The following is a 20,129-nucleotide window of genomic DNA, read 5'->3' as shown; positions in this document are numbered from 1 at the left end:
GTAGGTTTGCCAGGACACCAGCCACCCGTTTGAGGTGCTACCACTAGAGAGTTATTGGGTCTTTTGACTGGCTGGATACTACTACATTGGATCCCTCTTTGGTTACGGCTCATATTTTTCTTTGCCTAAACATACACCGAATAGTCCAGTCCATTTTTTCTACATTCTCCCCTCCTCTCATACTCCTGACAACACCGAGATTACCAAATAATGCTTCTTCGCTCAAGGGGTTAACTACTGCAGTGTAATTGTTCATTAACCCCTTTCCTCTGGGTAAGGGGATAAGAGAGACTTTATCTGTGGTAAATAGCAAAATCAAACCATTATTCTCTAGTCTGGGGTAGTGCCATAGCCTCTGTACCATGGTCTTCTCATATCTTGGATTAGAGTTCAATTGCTTGAGAGTACACTCGGGCACACTATTCTATCTTATTTATCTTCCTCTTATTTTTTTAGGTTTTTATAGTTTATACTATTATGAAAGATCTATTTTAATGTTGTTACTGTTCTTAAAATGTTTTTTTTTTTTTATTTGTTCATTACTCTCCCTAGTTCATTTATTTCGTTGTTTCTTTTCCTCGCTGGCCTATTCTTTCTGTTGGAGCCCTTGGGCTTATATCATCCTGCTTTTCCAACTAGGGTTGTAGCTTATCTAATAATAATAATAATAATAATAATAGGTAGTAGGTTGGTAAGGGCACCAGCCACCCGTTGAGATACTAACGCTTGAGTGTTATGGGATACTTTGACTGGCTAGGCAGTACTACATTGAATCCTTCTCTCTGGTTACGGTTCATTTTCCCTTTGCTTACACACACATTGAATAGTCTGGCCTATTCTTTATATATTCCTCTCTGTCCTAATACACCTGACAACACTGAGATTACCAGACAATTCTTTTTCACCCAAGGAGTTACTACACTATAATTGTTCAGTGGATACTATCCTATTGGTAAGGGTAGAAGAGACTCTTTAGCTATGGTAAGCAGCTCTTTTAGGAGAAGGACACTCCAAAATCAAACTATTGTTCTCTAGTCTTGGGTAGTGCCATAGCCTCTGTACTATGGCCTTCCCCTGTCGTGGACTAAAGTTCTCTTGCTTAAGGGTACACTCGGACACACTATTCCATCTTATTGATCTTCCTCTTATTTTTTTAGGTTTTTATAGTTTATACTGTATATGAATTAATGTTACTGTTCCTAAAATGTTTTGTTTTAATTGTTCATTACTTCTCGTAATTTGTTTATTTCCTTGTTTTCGTTTCCTTTCTGGGCTATGTTTACCTGTTGGAGCCCTTGGGCTTATATCATCCTGCTTTTCCAACTAGGTTTGTAGCTTAGCTAATAATAATAATAATAATAATAATAATAATTCCATCGATATAGACTCGTTTTATCAGATAATTCAAATTAAGCCTAAAATCTTCAGCGAGCCATAACTGCTTAATATAAAACATACCTTAATGCGCATAACCTAGACCTATTCAGGCCACAATCCGTTGTAACATTTTATAAGGTTAATTCCTGTAGTTAATTGCCTTTGATTAAGAGCTGATGAACCACTCCCCTGCAGCTGAGAGAGAGAGAGAGAGAGAGAGAGAGAGAGAGAGAGGGGAATACTGCGGACTTACCTATACGTAGTTTCTTATAAGAGAGAGAGAGAGAGAGAGAGAGAGAGAGAGGAATACTGTGGACTTACCTATGCGTAGTTTCTTACAACTTCTCTCTCTCTCTCTCTCTCTCTCTCTCTCTCTCTCAGCTGCAAGGGAGAGAGCGAGAGAGAGGTTGTGTGTCTCTCTCTCAGCTGAGAGAGAGAGAGAGAGAGAGAGAGAGAGAGAGAGAAGTTGTCTCTCTCAGCTGCAAGAGAGAGAGAGAGAGAGAGAGAGAGAGAGAGAAGGAACTGCGCATAGGTAAGTCTCTCTCTCTCTCTCTCTCTCTCTCTCTCTCTCTCAGAATGACAGAATAATTAGGTCTGTCTAGATCTCTCGATTCTACTAATTTGTGGTGCATTTAATTAAGTAGTTGAAATTAATTGTTATTGATATAATTATCTTAATTATCACCTCTATTCTTTCTAAGAGTCTACTGCTGTTGCTGTTTTTCTTTTATTTTATTAAGATTTTTACTCTGTATCTTTTTATTTTATTGATGATTTACAAAATTTGTTAAATAATAATCTGACCTTTACGATTTTCAATAATGTTATTATTATTATTATTATTGTTATTATTATTAATATTATTATTATTATTATTATTATTATCACTTGCTAAGCTACATCCCTAGTTGTAAAAGCAGGATGCTATAAGCCCAGGGGCCCTAACAGGGAAAATAGCCCAGTGAGGAAAGGAAAATAGGAAAAATAAAATATTTCAAGAACAGTAACAACACCAAAATAAATATTTATTATGAAAATTGTAATAAAATATAACCTAAAACTTTACATTTAACGAAAGATGTACAATAAGTATTTGTCATATTTTGTTAAAAGATTTTCTATTTTACATATTAAACCAATTTTCATTATCAATACAATTATAAAGTTATCTCTTTTATTCGATTTGTATTTTCATGTTATTTATATAAACAAAATGTACTCTAATAAGCTTCAACAAACATTTGGAATGAGTCGTGGATATATATATATATATATATATATATAACCCTTTCTGAGTGGAGTTACCTTAACGTGGTAAAAGGGATTCTGTACTGCCATGAGCTGTACTTAGGCCACCCATAATGGGTTGGTTTGCTGTGAGCGATCAGACAGAAGTCTCCCACCATCACCAATCCGCAGTTGACCAGGTGGTGAGGAAAACTGACCAATCACTAGACGTGAACAAAGATATATATATATATATATATATACACACATATATATATATATATATATGTATATACATACATTCATATATATATATATATATATATAACGATAAAAAGTATATAATCACATTATATTAGAAACAGTAGCAATGTTATATTTCTCCACCACATGAATCTTATAACAATAATGATAAGAGAAAGTATGTAACTCATTTGTCGTTTTAACTAGGCCTAGTTTTTTTTCTGGGAAAGAGAAATCACTCCTTTTATTTAGGCCTACGATTCTATCCAAGGTTAAGAGTGTTAAGTCTTCACTTTACTTATCTTGATCACATTTAATATGGAATGTGATTATTTTTGTTTTAACTGTGTACTGTTGTTGTTATTATTTTTATCATTATTATTATTGTTATTATTATTATTAATTTAACTGTCGGTTATCATTATTATTATTTTAAATGTATGCCATTATTATTATTATTGTGGTTATTATTATTTTAAATGTGTTTATTAATATTTTATTATTTTAAATGTCTGTTAAAAGTATTATTGTTATTTGAACTCAGTTATTATTATTATTATTATTGTTGTTGTTGTTGTTGTTGATGTTATTTCAAATTTCTGCCATTATTATTATTGTTGTTATTATTTTAACTGTCTGTCATTTTTATTATTGTTATTATCATCTTATACTCCCTGTTATTATTATTATTATTATTATTGTTGTTATTATTATTATTATTATTATTTTAAAGTCTGCCATTTTTTTTATTTTTATCATTTTAACTGTCTGTTGTTATTGTTGTTATTATTAGCATTGTTATTATTTTTATTATTATTATTATTATTATTATTATAGTGATATACTATAGATCTTCGTTAAGTAATTATCATCGTTCATAGGTTTATCCCCTAAATCAAAATAACAGTACACACATCTTATACCATACAGCAATATCGGCCAACACGAACACGAGAGAAAAAAAAAAAAAACCGAATTCAGGTCAGTAAAATATTTATTTTGCCTCTAGTGTATTTATTTTGAATTTCCGGTCGAGGTGAGATTGAGTTTATACGTGTCATTTATTGGCTTTGTGTCTGTCCGACGTGTTTTTTTTTTTCTAGGTTCGTTAACCGAGGCCTATAAGAGAACCTTGGATTTACATAGTATGGCTTTCACGGAGAAACTGCTGTTGTAAAATTTTAAGGCCTCCCTTTGAATGAGGCGTCTGCTATCTGCTGAGTTTATATATATATATATATATATATACTGTATATATGCATACATATATATATATAGATATAAATAAATATATGTATATATATATATATATATACACACATATATACATACATATATATATATTTATATATACACATACATATATATGTTTGTATGTATATATGTGTGTAATATATATATATATATATATATATGTATGTATATATATGTTTGTATGTATATATATATATATATATATGTATATATGTGTATATATACACACGCATACACACACACACACACATATATATATATATATATATATATTGTACCCAACACTTGTAATATTACTAATTTCAAATATACTGTAAATAAGTCTATAGTTGAATCAATAGAAATTCAAAAGTTCAAGCTTTCAGCAAATGTTTTTATGTTGAACAGGCTGACATGAGTCTTTTTATAGTATTTATATGAAATATCTGTTTTAATCTTGTTAATCTTTTTTTAGGAAAATATTTTATTTTAATTTTTCATTACTTCTTATATAGTTTACTTCCTTGTTTTCTTTCCTCACCGGGTTATTTTTCCCTGTTGGAGCCCCTGGGTTTATAGCATCTTGCTTTTCCAACTAGGGTTGTAACCTAGCTATTAGTAATAATAATAATATAGGTTCGAATCATGCCAAGGGTAGATGCACTTTTTATCGTGTGAGGAATTTTTCCCATAGTGAAATGAATTCGATATTGTAATGTATTTGTGATTTAATATATGAAAATATATAAACGAAATTTATAATAAGTTGAATTTATTTTGACAAATGGTTTTTAGAACGTTAATGTAAATAAGGTTCTGGTAAATTGATATTTTAAGACAAATGTGAATGGCATTTAGAGAGAGAGAGAGAGAGAGAGAGAGAGAGAGAGAGAGTATCCAGGAAATAAATGTATACCTTGCTTAGCCATCTCCAAATCCTCACTAGATCTTTCTCAAGACCGCTTAGGCCTGCCTTGGAAATTCCATTTGATAGGCTTACATCGATTATTTTCATGCCCATGTTTATGTACTCGCTCTTTAAACAGCTCTGTAAGCGGTTTAATCTATGAAAAAACAAACCACTCGATTTATAGGCCTATGCCTATAGAAATGACATTTCTCTTTAACAGCCTCTCTTTAGGCCTACGGATTTTTAAACGATTCGAAGGCTTTTTTTTCGACTATAAATTTTCGGTTATAAATTGATCAGTTTGTTTGCATTTAACTTCTTTAAATAGACTATGATACAATTAGCGAAAAATATCTATGGTTCAATTTGGTCTCTCTCTCTCTCTCTCTCTCTCTCTCTCTCTCTCTCTCTCTCTCTCAAGTTTCTCCTTGTTGAGGTATAATTGCGTTCTTTAGTAAGCTAAACATTCAATTTTCTTAAAAACCCAGGCTATTTTTTCCCTGTTGAAGCCCTTGGGCTTATAGCATCCTGCGTTTACAACCAGGGTTGTAGCTTAGCTTGTGATAATAATAATAATAATAATAATAATAATCACATCGGTAATATCGGAACATTTAACGTAGTTAAACTCAATTCTTAAAATAACCAGAATATTAATTAATATCCATATTTAGTTTATATAGGAAAGAAATAATTCTTAGTACTATTCTTAAAATAATTTATTTTGGTTGTTCATTACGCCTCTTGTAGTTTGTTTATTTCCTTGTTTCCCTTCCTCAATGAGCTATTTTCCCTGTTGAAGCCCTAGGACTTATAAAGCAAAATTGCTTCTCCAACTAGGGTTGTAGCTTAGCTTATAATAATAATAATAATAATAACACCATTATTATTATTATTATTATTATTATTATTTGCTAGTTGGAAAAGCAGGATGCTATAAGCCCAGGGCCTCCAACAGGGAAAATAGTCCAGAGAGGAAAGGACACAAAGAAAAATTAAAATATTTTAAGAACAGTAACATTGAAATAATAATAATAATAATAATAATAATAATAATATAGAGTTACTGTTACTACAAACGTTACCGGCTCCACACTGCCAATAATTCCCATCGAAAACACGTATCACAACGGAACATAAGTGAAACATAAGAAGAGCGAGTAATTGCTCGCGAGCGCCATATTAGAGAGGTGATAGCAGAACCATCTTGTTTGTTTACATTCCGGTCCTTGACTTGCGCTCGGAGATATCCTGTATTTCATCACACGGTGCAAGGCTGCATCTGGCCCTCCTGCTTCATCCTGCTGCTGGCAGGATGAAGAAGGACATTCCTAGCCTTCTTGGTCTTTCCTAATTATAGCTCTCCAAGTTTTTTTTTATAAAGTCTGTGAGATCATTTTACTCCATGTTATGGGTCTATGATCCCATCAGTGAATTTTCTTTGCAATTTCTCCTTGACTCTTAGTTAAACTTCAATATTCAATAAATATGCGTGTTTGGAATTTGTAAATGAGAGAGAGAGAGAGAGAGAGAGAGAGAGAGAGATCATTTAACTCTTTTATGGGTCTATGATCTTTTAAGTGAATTTTCTTTGCAATTCCTACTTGACTCTTCGTTAAGCTTCAATATTCACAATAAATATGCCTGTTTGTAATTTGTAAAGGAGAGAGAGAGAGAGAGAGAGAGAGAGAGAGAGAGAGAGATCATTTAACTTTTTATGGGTCTATGATCTTTTAAGTGAATTTTCTTTGCAATTCCTACATGACTTCGTTAAGCTTCAATGTCCACAATAAATATGCGTTTGGAAATTGTAAATGAGAGAGAGAGAGAGAGAGAGAGAGAGAGAGAGAGATCATTTAACTCTTTTATGGGTCTATGATCTTTTAAGTAAATTTTCTGTGCAATTCCGACTTGACTCTTCGTTAAGCTTCAATATTCACAATAAATATGCGTGTTTGTAATTTGTAAATGAGAGAGAGAGAGGAGAGAGAGAGAGAGAGAGAGAGATCATTTAACTCTTGTATGGGTCTATGATCTTTTAAGAGAATTTTCTTTGCAATTCCTACTTTACTTACCGTTAAGCTTCAATATTCACAATAAATATGCGTTTGGAATTTGTAAATGAGAGAGAGAGAGAGAGAGAGAGAGAGAGAGAGAGATGAATTACCCAGAATTATTTTGTGAGAAACAATACAGCGATCGCTCAGCTTAGCATTCCCAACCCGGTAACGGACCTTAGCCACATGTGTCCTGCCCATCCCGCAGTGGGTCATTCATTAGGTGCCCATATTTCTCAACCAACTTGATTTATGGGTCTTTTGGACAGACAGCTTCCAGCAGGAATCTCTCTCTCTCTCTCTCTCTCTCTCTCTCTCTCTCTCTCTCAAGCGCAGTAGTAGTATTAGAATTACTAGGTAAGCTACAACCCTTGTTGGAAAGGCAAGGATGCTATAAGCCCAAGGGCTTCAACGGGGGAAAAATAGCCCAGTGAGGAAAGGAAATAAGTAAACTACACGAGAATCAATGAACAATTATAGCAGTAACAACACTAAAATAGATTATTCATCAAAAACTATAAAAAAAGAGACTTGTGTCAGCCTGTTCAATGTAAAAACATTCGCTGCAAGTCTGAACTTTTGAGGTTCGAAGTATTGTAATACCCGTTTTTGTGTCAATGTACATCGTATTTAGGATGTAACCGCCCATTGTATTTAACCAGAAACCATTGTTTGTTACAATAGGACTAGAGTTATAGGACTGTTCGTACAGGACTTCTGTGGTTCAAGGATTAGGTCTAAGCCTCCAATGGGTGGATGCTCCCGCTTAAATGGGAGAGCATTGTTCCTCTCAGCTGGAACATTCGGCCACCCTTACCTTCAACATTCGTTTTGCTTTATTCTCTTTGTGCTGAGAAAATTGGACACATTCAAACTGAACCTGGGCCTCCTGATTCAATAATTGTCTGTGTAACAAATTAATCAAATCTGAGAATCACAGCTGTTGGGCAGATGTATCATGTTATCATTACTATTATTAGCTAAACTTTATGATTAAAGAATAAACTACAAAAGATAATTACAAAGATAGAGCTTATTAAATTGAATAACAGATTAACAGATAAGCAACATAAAAAAACTATAAAATGAGATTTGTGTCAACCTGCTCAACAGAAAAACATTTGAACTTTTGAGGTTCAACTAATTCAACTATATAATTACGAATATAATCTTCAGTTTGGTCTCAGCTGGAATAAAACTTCTTGAATAACATATTATGATCATTATTAGGCATTTTGACTAACCAGATAGCAGGCCTACTACATTTGATCCCTCTCTCTGGTTACGGCTTATTTAGTCTTTGCTACACATACACCGAATAGACTGGCCTATTCTTTCCACATTCTCCTCTGTCCTCATACACCTAACAACACTGAGATTACCAAACAATTCCTCTTCTCTCAAGATGTTAACTAATGCACTGTAATTGTTCAGTGGCTGCTTTCCTCTTGATAAGGGTAGAAGAGACTTTAGCTATGGTAAGCAGCTCTTCTAGGAGAAGAACACTCCAAAATCAAACCATTGTCCTCTGGTCTTGGGTAGTGCCATAACCTCTGTACCATGGGCTTCCACTGACTTGGGGTGGAGTTCTGTTGCTTGAGGATACACTCGGGCACACTGTTCTATCTAGTTTCTCTTCCTCTTGTGTTGTTGAAGTTTTTATTGTTTATATAGGAAATATTTATTTTAATGTTGTTACTATTCTTAAAATATTTAATTTTTCCTTGTTCCTTTCCTCACTGAGATATTTTCCATGTTGGGCTTAGAGCATCTTGCTTTTTCAACTAGGGTTGTAGCTTAGCATTTAATAATAATAATAATAATAATAACAACAACAATGTTGTTACTGTTTTAAAGATTTTTTTTTAATTGTTAATTACTTTTCTTGTGATTTCCTTTGTTCCTTTCCTTACTGGGCATATTTTCCCTGTTGGAGTCCTCGGGCTTACAGCATTCTGCTTTTCCAACTAGCGTTGTAGCTTGGCTATTTAATAATAATGATGATAATAATAATAATAATAACCCAATCAAGTGAAAGTGTTTGTACTGAATATTTAGGCGCTCGGCCTACACACCTTTCACCCGGGCTATATTGAATCACAGTTCACAGGTTTTCTCTCATCTCAATCTAAGGCTGTTAATTGCTTCATCATAGTATTGTGATTTATCATCCAATTCTATTCCCTTTCTTCATATGCCCTCGGGATTATTGCATTCTACCTTTCCAATTAGGGGTGAAGATTGGCTAGTATTAATAAAATAAAATAAATGAAATTGTAGCGCAAGACGTGTTAATGAGGGTGTGAGTGGTTTTCAATATCCGTTAGTGATAGCTGGTTGAGAGGAAACGTGTTATCAGTTGTAGTGAGTTACGTAAATTAGATTAATGTGAAGCTTTGTAATTAAGGCTCATGTATTAATTAATTGACATATATATATATATATATATATATATATATATATATATATATATATATATATATATATATATATATACAGTTCATAGTTTATTTAGGAAATATTTATTCAAATGTTACTGTTCTTAAAATATTTTATTTTTCTTTGTTTCCTTTCCTCACTGGGCTATTTTCCCTGTTGGGGCCCCTGGGCTTATAACATCTTGATTTTCCAACTAGGGTTGTAGCTTAGCAAGTAATATATATATATATATATATATATATATATATATATATATATATATATATGTGTGTGTGTGTGTCTGTGTGTGTGTGTGTGTGTGTGTGTTTATGGTAGCAGAGTGGACTAAGTATTATATCTTAAGTTGTTAATGTTAATTCCTACATTTTTCCTATCTAGGTTTAAAAGGCTTCTCCTAATCATTCTGTGAATAATTTAGGAGAAATGCGATCTCCCTGTTTAACTCCTTTATCAATCGGGATTTTCTCACTATCTTTATGTAGTTTTTGTATTATCGACTTCCTGTATAGATATCTTCAAGTATTCTAACATAAGATTCATCTATTCCTTGTCTGTGAAGGTCTTTCATTACTGCTGAGCTTTTGACAGAATCAAAAGTTTTCTCAATTTCTATAGTGCCATACATGTGATTTGGCATACTCTGTTGATTTTTCTATTAGCTAGTTAATTACATTGTAGCATCCTGCTTTTCCAACTAGTCTTGTAGCTTAGCAGGTAATAATAATAATAATAATAATAATAATAATAATAATAATAATACGGTCAGTTGTTGAATGCCCATTTCTCAAGCCTGCTTTCTCTCTAACTGTCTTTCTATTCGTCCTAACATGATCTTTGTAAATATTTCATATATTACTGAAAGTAAACTTACTGAGTGGTATCAGAAATAATTCCTGTAAATTGAATTGCTCTAATAATATCATTCATCTTTCACCTGTTTTAGGTGTTAGAAGATTTGGGTACTGATCGTGAATGTTGCCTTTCTACGGCTCGTAGCTGAGTTTACAAATATCATTCATTCGTCTCTTTAGAGAGAGAATCACTACACCAGTTATCAATAAAAGCAAAACGCAAACGAAATATCATATTTTAATAGTTATTATTATTATTATTATTACTGGCCAAACTACATCACCGTTTGGAAAAGCAGGATGCTACAAGCCAAAGGGGTCCAACGGGGAAAACATTCGAGACAAGGAGATAATAGTAAAATAATTAACTATATGTTAGTAATGAATAAGAATTATAAAATATATCAAGATCAGTAACAACTATTAAATAGATCAGTCATATATAAACTATAGAACGAGACTTATGTCAACCCGTTCAACAGAAAAGAATTTATTTATACAAAAAAATTGAGCCTCTGAAGTTCCACCGAATAATCCAATACACTCGAACTGACGTTAAACCTTTCGTCTGACAGCCGTGAAACCATTGAATAAGACTCGGTATGAACAAACTAGAAAGCCAGGCTTCTTACGACAGCCACAGACAGGCCACAGGGCATTAATGGATCGGAAGGAATAATCTCTACGAATGACAGGACCGAAATGTTGGATGTTCGAACCACAAACACGTCTGAACTCTGGTCTCGGTCTATTGTTATTATTATTATTATTATTATTATTATTATTATTAAATGCTAAGCCACAACCCTAGTTGGAAAAACACGATGCTATAAGCCCAAGGGCCCCAACAGGGAAAAGAGCCCAGTGAGGAAAGGAAATTAGGAAAAATAAAATATTCTAAGAATAGTAACATTAAAATAAATATTTCCTACATAAACTATAAAAACTTCAACAAAACAAGAGGAAGAGAAACCAGATAGAACAGTGTGCCCGAGTGTACCCTCAAGCAAGAGAACTCTAACCCAAGAGAGTGGAAGACCATGGTACAGAGGCTATGGCACTACCCAAGACGAGAGAACAATGGTTTCATTTTGGAGTGTCCTTCTCCTAGAAGAGCTGCTTACCATAGCTAAAGAGTCTCTTCTACCCTTACCAAGAGGAATGTGGCCACTGAACAATTACATTGTTGTAGTTAACCCCTTAGGTGAAGAAGAATTGTTTTGCAATCTCAGTGTTGTCAGGTGTATGAGGACAGAGGAGAATCTGTAAAGAATAGGCCAGACTATTCAGTGTCTGTGTAGGCAAAGGGAAAGAACCGTAACCAGAGAGAAGGGTCCTATGTAGTACTGTCTGACCAGTCAAAGGACCCCATAAATCTCTAGTGGTAGTATCTCAACGGGCGGCCTTTGCCTTGCTTACAAACGACATTTCTAGACCGTGGGTCTAGGGTGCTTATCTTTAGTATCTATTTTAGTGAGGCAGATTTGCACCGACTCGCAGAGGTGCCCTTTTAGCTCGGAAAAGTTTCCTGATAGCTGATTGGTCGGAAGTATTCGGATAGAAATACTTTCGACCAATCAGCTATAAGGAAACATTTCCGAGTTAAAAGGGCACCCCTGCAAGTTGGTGCTAATCTGCCTCACTAAAAAAAATTGACTATAAGGTGTTTTTCCTTGGTATCATAATCTTTATGAATATATGATTATTATACCTTTGTAGTCTTTCATTTTTGAGGATGAATGAAAATAATGGATATTTTAAAAAATAGCCTTTATCCATTTTGTTTGACTTCGGTTAGTCGTTAAGAATCTCTCTCTCTCTCTCTCTCTCTCTCTCTCTCTCTCTCTCTCTCTCTCTCTCTCTCTCTCTCTCTCTCTCTCTCTCTCATGGGATATGGTCTCGACAATATCTAAAATTCTTGGTGAATATTACAATGCTTAATTTAAATTGCACACACACACACACACACACATATATATATATATATATATATATATATATATATATATATATATATATATATATATATATATACATTATTACTATTAATAGCCAAGTTACAACCCTACTTGGAAAAGTAGCAAGATGCTACAAGCCCAAGGCCTCTAACAAGGAAAGCAGACCAGTGCGAAATGAAAATAGAGACATAGCAAATAGACCATATATTATAAATAATAAGAAAATGTAAGATATATTAAAATCTGTAATAGTATGAAAACATACTAGTTATATATGATATAAGAAATGACATTTGTGTCAACTTGTTCAATAAAAATGTATTTACAACAGGTTTGAATTTCTAAAGTTCCACCGATTCAACCACCAGGTTAGGAAAATCATTCCACAATCTGGTCACAGCTGGAATAAAGCTTCTGTAATACTGTGCAGTATTGAGCTTTATGATAGAGAAAGTTCAATACTATACTCAGTTTTTTTAATGAGGCGCATTTGCATTGACTCGCATGGGTGCCCTTTTAGCTCGGAAAAGTTTCCTAATAGCTGATTGGTTGGACAAAATTCTAACCAATCAGCTAGCAGGAAACTTTTCCGAGCTAAAAGGCCACCACTGCGAGTCAGTGCAAATGCGCCTCATTAAAAAAAATTTGTATACTTACTTGGTACTATGTGCAGGATTGTACAGTTTGGAAAGACCCGAGTGCAAAGGATGGTCAGAATTATGAAAAAAAAAACCTTATGCAACTTGCAGACCAGGAATAAGAAATTTAATAGACCGTAATTTCCTGTCCTGCACCAGCCACCCGTTGAGATACTACCACTAGAGAGTTACGGCGTCTTTTGACTGGCCAGACAGTACTACATTGGATCCTTCTCTCTGGTTACAGTTCATTTTCCCTTTGCCTACACACACCGAATAGTCTGGCCTATTCTTTACCTATTCTCCTTTGTCCTCATACACCTGACAACACTGAGATTACCAAACAATTCTTCTTTGTTCAAGTAGTTAACTACTGCACTGTAATTGTTCAGTGGCCACTTTATTTTGATGTTACTCTTCTTAAAATATATTATTCTTCATTTTTTCCTTTCCTCACTGGGCTATTTTCCCTGTTGGAGCCCCTGGGCTTATAGCATCCTGCTTTTCCAACTATGGTTGTAGCTTAGCAAGTAATAATGATAATAATAGTAACAAATTAAGATGAGAGTCAGTAGCTGAAGACCAGTCAGAAGAACAATACTCAAAACATGATCGAATAAAAGAATTTAAAAATATCCCCCAGGATAGATTGATCGCCAGAAATCTCAAAAGACTTTCCCAACAATAATTTTGCAGTTAAAATCACTCCCAGAATTTTAGATACATTGTATATAGTTAAAGAGATATCAGTGCAAAGATTTGGGTGTTGAAGGAGCCATTTCCCTTGGTCTTCTTACAATCATATTTTGAGTTTTACCAGGAATCAACATCATGCTCCATAATTTGCACCATGCAATAGTTTTAGATAGATCTATTACTATTATTATTATTATTACTTGCTAAGCTACAACCCTAGTTGGAAAAACAGGATGCTATAAGCCAAAGAACTCAAACGGAAAATAGCTTAGTGCGGAAAGGAAATAAAGATATATACTACAAGAGAAGTTTAAGAATAATAACAACATTAAAGTACATCTATTATATATAGACTATAAAAACTTGAAAATTATAAGAGGGAAAGAAATAAGATTGAATAGTGTGTTCGAGTGTACCCTTAAGCAAGAGAACTCTTAACCTAAGACAGTGGAAGACCATGGTACAGAGGCTATAGCACTACCCAAGACGAGAGAACAGTGGTTTCATTTTGGAGTGTCCTTCTCCTAGAAGAGCTGCTTACCATAGCTAAAGAGTCTCTTCTACCCTTACCAAGAAGAAAGTGGCCACTGAACAATTACAGTGCAGTAGTTAACCCCTTGGGTGAAGAATTGTTTGATAATCATAGTGTTGTCAGGTGTATGAGGACAGAGGAGAAAATGTAAAGAATAGGCCAGACTATTCGGTGTATGTGTAGGCAAAGGGGAAGTGAACCGTAGCCAGAAAGAAGGATCCACTGTAGTACTGTCTGGCCATTCAAAGGACCCCATAACTCTAGTGGTAGCATCTCATTTTTTGAGTTTTGCCAGGAATCAACTTTATACCCCATAATTTGCACCATCCAATAGTTTTAGATAGATCTCTTTTAAGAGATTCAGCAACCACAGGTCTACATTCGGGAGATGGAATTGCTGCAAAGTATTATCATCTGCAAATGCAATATTGGTTTCTCAAGACCTGGAATAAGCCACTCTTACGAATGTATCTTTTGACAAACCAGAGTTTCTGAACATAATAGAGTATCATACTGTTTGGAGGCAACTGTAAGGACTCTAATATTGGTTTCTTAAAAGATGCAATAAGCAGCTCAGACGAGTGCATCTTTTGATAAATAAGAGTTTCTGAACATAATAGAATATACTATTTGGAGGCAACTGTAAGGTCTCTAATCTTACCACGTAATGCATGAATATTGCTGTACACTAGATTTCACTGGCGAAGTTTTGGACGCACTGGAGTCTGGATTTTGCTCAATATCTCCCAATCGAATAAGAATTAAATACAATGAATAGGTTTCATCATAATGAAGATAACACAAACAGTAAGTAATCGACTATATACATAGAAAATACAAATATGACTTATAAACTAGAACACTAAATGTCTGATAAAATAGGTCATCTTGGCAGAGCCAAAACACTATGCAAGGCGCTCTACAGAATAGCCACTTCAACTTAAGGTAGGTCAGTAACGGTGGTTTTGAAAAGGAATACCTCTTAGTAAACCACCAGGCATCCATTGCCCTTCTATTAAGCCTGGTAGACATATTGTTTAAAAAAAAAAAAGAGGAAGAGAAAAAGATATAGTGTGACTATATGACCCTCAAGCAAGAGAACTCTAACCCAAGACAGTGGAAGACAAATGTACTGATGCTCTGGCACTACCCACGAATATTATCATTATATTTAGTTAAGCTACAACCCTAGTTGGAAAAGCAGGATGCTATAAGCCCAAGGGCTCCGACAGGATAAATAACCTAGTGAGGAAAGGAAATAAGAAAACGAATAGAATTGTGCATGAGTGTACCATCAAGCAAGAGAACTAAACCAGTACAGTGGAAGACCATGGTTTAGGGGCTATGGCACTACACAAGACCAGAGAACAATAGTTAGATTTTGGAGTGCTCTTCTCATAAAACAGCTGCTTACGATATTTAAAAAAGTCTCTTCTACCCCTGCCAAGTGCAGTATTAAACGCCACGTTTTGATTTCGGAGTGTCCTTCGCTTAAAGGAGTCTCTACTATCCCTACCATATATATATATATATATATATATATATATATATATATATATATATATATATATATATATGCATATATAAATATATATATATATATATATATATATATATATATATATATATATATATATATATATATATATATAGAAAGACCATAAACAGAAGCAAGTGGAAGGACATGTCTGAGACCTTTGTTCTGCAGTGGAATAGTAGCAGCTGATGAGATGTATATATATGTATATATATATATATATATATGTATATATATATATATATATATATATATATATATATATATATATATATATGTAATATATATATATATCTTACTTATAACTGTAATCGAACAGTTTAACATGTTTTTTTCAAAAAGGCCCATAAAAGAAACATATTTCCTGTGTTTCTTTTATGGGCCTTTTTGAAAAAACACACACACACACATATATATATATATATATATATATATATATATATATAAATATTATGTGTGTGTGTCATTAGATATTTACAAGCAGAAAATCTAATTTAAAAGTATCTAATCGAATACTGATAACATTATATGCTAATTTGGCTAATCATATTGTTATTAACTTGCTGGTGATCATGATTATTATCGTTAGCAACATCGTCAATGTTGATATAAAAGTTAAGTGCCAATTGAGTTACGAGCCTAATATTTATATATTTCCTATACCATTAATAAGTAAATTTGATAATCTCACTGTCAGAATTTTTGCCCATTTTTAAAGCTCACTTGTGGGTTTACTTTACTTACTTAACTTTATACTTTACTCAAAGGACTCTTTTCCTAGTCCTATCACAAGTTGAAACCCTATATCCTACAGGACCTACAAGATCTGTTTGTCATATTATTTCTTAGGTATTTAGAGTATCACACACATTCAGCATTAATTTTCAAGATTATCTAAGCATTTATATAACAAAAGTCTTCAACTTCTTCTTGAAGGCCTTAATATCTTCAGTCTTACTCATGTCTAGTGGGAGCTTGCTATATAGTATGTCTTAATATGTTCAGTCTTTCTCGTGTCTAGTGGGTGCTTGTTATAGTCTTGATGCGGAATATACTGTCTTCATTTTTTACATAAATTGGAGGAGAATATAATTATCATCTAATTTAGGTGAAACTAATTACGAACTTAAGTTGCGTATATAAATCATTTCTTAATTTATGTACCTATCACAAAGTCTTGATGTGAGCATCATCTACAGTAGTATATCTGATTCTGCTTTATATTTTTTCATCTATTTACGGTCTATTGATTAAGTATATTCGTATATGCATGTATGATGAGGATGTATACATTGTTATACATTTATGTTTAGGATGCTGATATTATTATTATTATTGTTATTACTTGCTAAGCTACAACCCTAGTTGGAAAAGCAGGATGCTATAAGCCCAGGGGCTCCAACAGGGAAAATAGCTCAGTGAGGAAAGGAAACGAAGAATAATAATATATTTTAAGAAGAGCAACAACATTAAAATAAATATCTCCTATATAAACTATAAAAAACTTTACAAAACAAGAGGAATAGAATTAAGATAGAATAGTCAAATAAAAGAAAACAACACTTTTTTTAAGTATTGTGTCACTATTATTTTCAATTCTAAAGGTTGCCAGTGAATAAAAATGCTTTCTCAAGAAATTTCAAGTTTTCACTTACTTGTCTCAAATATTTTCCACTCCACAGAATACGGGTAGTTATGGCGGAGTAGGGTATTTCAAACTAATTGTTTATCTTGAACAATAAACGGCACAGAAAAAAATAACAACGTTCTGGCGGTAAAATAAAGTCAGTCAAGTCCCTTCAGCCCACGCACGAAGTACACCTCTCCTCACAAAAGTTCTACGCGTACTGACCCCTTCGAGAGTTCGCGCGGCTGCCGCACCCGTTCATAGGAGCCACAGGCCCAGAAATCGAAACGCTAAATGCGCATGCGTTGCTGGTGTAAACAAACTTGAAAAACGGCACGCTTGTTTACACTAGCAGCACATGCGCATTAAAAAAAAAAATACAAAAAAAATTTCCTGACTGTGATAACTTCTGGCTCGCCGGGCCTGATCCCAAAGTCCACAACAGCAATGGCACAGTTGGCACTATGAGGTGTAAGCCGAGTCTCCTTGCGCATTGCGTAACTCAATTGACACTCATTCATAAAAGTTTACGGTAGCATTGGTCGAAGGAATGTTTTTTTTATGAGTTCCTCGCGGGTAACTATGGTTGGGAACTTTTTTTTATCGATATGACATATATTCATCTTTAACATCTAGGAATCGTGTAGGACTAGGACTATTATTGGTTTGACGTTCATAGGAATCTCTCACATATTTTGGGTAGGATAATATATCAGTTTAGTGAGATCGGTGTTACTCTATGGACATGAGTCATGGTATGACAAAGAAACAATCTCCAATAAATTTAGTAGATTTGAGAATAAAGCCCTCAGAAGGATATTGGGAGTTAAAGGGCAGGACAGGATTAGAAATGAAACTATAAGAGAGATTACTCGAGTACCATATGTGGATGAGATCATGATGAGGGGTAGATGGAGTTGGTTTGGGCATGCCCTTCGCGCTCCCCAAGAGAGATTAGTTCATCAAACGTTTAACTGAGCTCCACAAGGCACTAGAAGAATTGGAAGACCAAGGCCTACATGGCTTAGAACTATAAAGCGCGAAGTAGGATATGATGAATGAAGAAGTATTGAATTAAAAGTTCAAATACAGAGACGACTGGCGAAATCTAACCGAGGCCCTTTGCGTCAATAGGCGTAGGAGATGATTATGACGAATTAGTGAAAGCGTCTGACCTCTTGTATTGAGAACTCTAGGTATGCACAGATGGTTAAATCTAGTTTTTAGGATTTGAGAGAGAGAGAGAGAGAGAGAGAGAGAGAGAGAGAGACTTATTGTCTTATTCTATGTTTGGGTTCCCCCAGGTCCCTCAGTGTGAGGCACCTCGTATATCCACCAGAGAGTTGCTAATGCATCTTCCGGTGTATTTTGCATCTTCCAGTCTTGGATGGTCTGGGATGCATCTTAGGTATTTATCGAGCTTATTCTTAAACACATCTACGCCCACTCCTGATATGTTTCTTAGATGAGCTGGCAGCGCATTAAATAGTCGCTGCATTGTCGATGCTGGTGCGTAGTGGATTAATGTCCTGTGTGCCTTCCTTAGTTTTCCTGGTATAGAGATTCTTATATATTTTCGGTTTAATGTCTCATTGCTCTTATAAATAATGTAAAAACCGCGGGATGTCATTTTAGAAACATTGTTTTTTTATGGAGAAGTACCTGGATGATTATTATGTAAAGAAACTTGTGATAAACTGTGATACTACTATAATTGCCTACTGCAACTCCATCATCCAGTCTACCCAAAGTGCAACTTAAGAACTTACAAAACATAATCAACAGAGGACCAAGGCTGATAAAAATGTATCCTATCTCGATAAAGGATCACTCCTATTCCAACTATGAACAAGTTGTGGAATGATCTTCCTTAATCGGGTAGTTGAATCGGGAAAACTCCAAAAGTTCAAACTTGTAGCAAATGCTTTTATGTTGAACAGGCTGACATACGCTTCTTTATAGTTTATATATGAAATATGTGTTTTGATGTTACTGTTTTAAAAATATTTTATTTTAATTGTTCATTATTTTTCATATCGTTTATTTCCTTTCCTCACTGGGCTATTTTCCCTGTTGGGGCTTTTGAGCTTATAGCATCTTGCTTTTCCACTAGGGTTGTAGCTAGCTAATAATAATAATAATAATAATTATTATTATTATTATTATTATTATTATTATTAGCTAAGCTACAATCCTATTTGGAAAACCAAGATGCTATAAGCCCAAGAGCTCCAACATAATAATAATAATAATAATGATAATAATAATAATAATAATAATAATAATAATAATAATAATAATTATTATTATTATTATTATTATTATTATTATTATTATTATTATTATTATTATTATTATTATTATTATTATTATTCTATTTACACTAGCTGTCTATTCGAGCTAGATAGAATACGTACAATAACCCACCAAGTTATTAGAACCGGACATCCAAAATATCTAATAGAAATGCTACATATCGTGCAGCCAACAAATCATGTCGACACGAGAATAGTTACAGATGGTTTCAAGTTATTAGAGCCAAGATGTAGGTCTACTTTGGGTTCCAGAGCTTTCAAATATGCTGCAGTACATTGCAGTAGTTAACCTCTAGAGCAAAGTAGAATTGTTTGGTGATCTCAGTGTTGTCAGGTGTATGAGGACAGAAGAGAATGGGGAAAGACTAGGCCAGACTATTCGGTGTATGTGTAGGCAAAGAAAAATGAGCCGTAACAGAGAGAGGGATCCAATGTAGTACTGTCTGACTAGTCAAAGGACCCAATAACTCTCTAGCGGTAGTATCTCAA

At 33.9% G+C, this 20,129-nt stretch overlaps 1 protein-coding gene across 1 annotated transcript in view; it reads right to left on the bottom strand.

Annotated features, from left to right (window-relative positions):
- Nucleotides 1-17,560, bottom strand: part of LOC137629273 (cytospin-A-like) — a 166,890-nt gene extending 149,330 nt beyond the window's left edge. The window contains exon 1 of the mRNA XM_068360535.1: nt 17,354-17,560. The gene's annotated coding sequence lies outside the window, so the exon portion shown is untranslated. The remainder of the gene's footprint in view (nt 1-17,353) is intronic.
- Between the last annotated feature and the right edge of the window lie 2,569 nt (nt 17,561-20,129).

Source organism: Palaemon carinicauda, chromosome 2 (genome assembly GCF_036898095.1).
Source record: "Palaemon carinicauda isolate YSFRI2023 chromosome 2, ASM3689809v2, whole genome shotgun sequence".
Classification (NCBI taxonomy): domain Eukaryota; kingdom Metazoa; phylum Arthropoda; class Malacostraca; order Decapoda; family Palaemonidae; genus Palaemon; species Palaemon carinicauda.
Note: the sequence above shows the minus strand (reverse complement) of the source record. Positions and strands in the feature narration are given on the sequence as shown.